Here is a 2,682-nt window from a genome sequence, read left to right as displayed (position 1 = left end):
CTTCCTGAAATGAACACCTAAACTACAGGCTCTCTAACCATCAGGTTTAAGGGTCTATGTGGGGTGGGATGATTTCCAATGGAAGTCCTCCTAGGGGCAGAGCAGGCAGCTCACAGGGTGTCTTTGGAAAAGATGACACAGGGAGAAACAGGACGGACAGACACACAGAGTTACAGACACCAGGAATGGGAAGCCATGTGACAGAGCCTCAGGGTAAATTATGGTTCTTTCTGTGCAGATATAAAATGGGCGCTACTGAAAGTCATAGGACAGCTCTGTGTGGGGCGGGATCAAGAACTCTTTGACTATCTCCTCCCTGGCCTCCTTGCACCTGGCCTGGTGCTCCGCAAGGAGGGGCTGCAGGACCTCCACGAGCTCCTTCTTGAGCTCCCAGGTCAGCATGGCTCCACTGCTGTAATCCTTCTTGATCTGCTCCAGCTTGTCCTCATCCTCGAGGAAGAAGGTCATGTACATGAAGGACATGTCCACCTGGCAGTTTTCCTAAAACTGTCTGTGCTCCTTGATGGTGTCTCTCCCTCCAGAAAATGCATGCTTTTTGACCTTGGTCTTGATCTGCTTGTCAGTATCTGTGAAGAAGATGGGGGAGTTGGGGTCGGTGGCACTCCTTTCAGTCTGAGTCCCCTGCAGGGAGGGGAAGAAAGTTGAGTGTTGCAGGGTGGTTTAGGATAGAAGATCCTGGGGGTGAAATCTCTTGTCATCCTGAAGTAAGGATCCTGGTTGATGGCACAGGGGATGAGGCCCTGAACGTCCTTCTCGCCCCCAAAGATCTGTGGGAATGACTTGCTGAGGAGGGAGCAGCCTGGATGGCAGGAAAGCTGATCTTCCCCTTGCAGTCACTGTTGACGATGCAAAAAATGCCTTCATTTGGTTGAATTTCACATGTTTCTGAATCTTCACCATGTTCTTGTAGAAGTCTGGGCTCAGGGACATGTAGTCGAGGTCAGAGAAGATGGGCTTGTTGATGTGAAAGCCGCAGGTGATGTCCTTGGCGTTTTCCACAGCATAGCCATAGGCCTGGTCCAGGGTCAGGTCTTCCACAGGTACTTCTACTCATCTGCCATCTGGATGAGCAAGAGCACATTCAACATGTCCTGCAGCCACTTTGTGAAAATGAGCAGGATGTGGTGGCCTACATGCATGGCTTTGGAAGAAGGGCCCCTGCCCACATACAAGTGAAACAGCTTCTTGTTTTCATAGGCATCGAGGACTTGGTTCATGTCTCTGTGTGAGAAGAATGTGCATCTGTGCAGGAAGCGGTGCGGTCTCTGGTCCCTGGCTCTCTCTATTCTGTTTATCAGCTCTTGGTCAATGTCACTGCTTCCAAACAGAACAATGAGCTTGTCATAGTCACTGCCTTTTGCACTGTTCCTCTGTACAGTTCGGGGGTCCACAAAATGCACTTCAACTTCCATGGCACCTGGGCAACTAACCCAGGTGCAAGGTTCTCTGGAAGGCAGTCGGCCCTGTAGTTCTCCCCGGTTGTCACTTTGTAGCTCATTTTTAGCAATAACAGCCTCTTCACTGCAGAATCAATTTCATCCTGGGCTGCAGGGGACACTGAAGAGGTGGCCAGTGGAGTAGCTGAGATCTCTGTGCAGCTGGGCTCTTCTTTTATAGTCTTCCCCCTCTTACTGTTTCCTTTTTTTAAGCCCCTTTCTACTCTATTCTTCCTGTTTACCCCACCCTGCAGCTATTTGCAGTAAGGATTTCTTAGAAATCAACCATTTTCTCACAAACACTTGAGTCTCTTCACCAATTCCTCATGAGACAGTCCAAGCAGGAGTTGGCTGTGAGTGTGTGGTTTGGGGGAGGGTGGGTGCAGAGACCAATGACCCACTCTAAATCCAAATTATTAGCTGGTCATTGCATCATTAGCTGGTCATTAGCCACCCTACACTGCAAGCTGGCCTCCATTTAACAGACCCACTCACTCCCCATCTCACATCTTCAGCCTCAGTATGAGAACTGAGTTTTCATTTGTCCTGATGGGAAGAAAGGCAGACTCCAAGTGCCCTGTGGGTATTGTGTACTAAGGCAATGTTGTGAAAGTTGAGTTCTGGGGTCACAGGAACCTGAATTTCCAAAGACAGCTTTGGCTTTTTTAAAAAAGTATTTTTATTCATTTCAGAGAGGGAAGGAGATGGAGTGAGATGAAAACATCAATGATGAGAATCATAGATCATGTGCCTCCTGCACACCCCCTAGTAGGGATTGAGCCCAAAACCTGGGCATTTGCCCTTGACCAGAATCAAACCTGGGACCCTTCAATCTGCAGGCCAATGCTCAGACAACTGAGCCAAACCTGTTAGAGCTGGCTTTTTTCTTTTCTTTTTAATGCTGAAAGTATTATACATGTCCATTTTTTATATTTTTTTTACCCCTCTCCCAGCACTTTACCCTCAAAACCTTCACCACCCCATTGTCTGTGTCCATGGGTTATGCATATACTCACATGACTTTGTTGGTTGAATTCTTCCCCCCACTACGCTCTCCTGCTTTGCCTCTGACGGTTGCCAGTGTGATCCATGACTCTATGTCTCTAGGTCTATTTTTTCATCACTTTATGGTCTTAGTTATATTTCACATATGAGTGAGATCATATGATATTGATCTTTCTCCCACTGGCTTATTTCACTTAGCATATTGTGCTCTAGGTCCACC

At 47.8% G+C, this 2,682-nt stretch overlaps 1 pseudogene; it reads right to left on the bottom strand.

Annotated features, from left to right (window-relative positions):
• Window positions 1-252: 252 nt before the first annotated feature.
• On the bottom strand, window positions 253-2,454 carry LOC132223650 (tryptophan--tRNA ligase, cytoplasmic-like; annotated as a pseudogene).
• Window positions 2,455-2,682: the final 228 nt, after the last annotated feature.

This window comes from Myotis daubentonii, chromosome X (genome assembly GCF_963259705.1).
Source record: "Myotis daubentonii chromosome X, mMyoDau2.1, whole genome shotgun sequence".
Taxonomy (NCBI): Eukaryota; Metazoa; Chordata; class Mammalia; order Chiroptera; family Vespertilionidae; genus Myotis; species Myotis daubentonii.
This window is presented reverse-complemented; position numbering and strand designations above follow the sequence as displayed.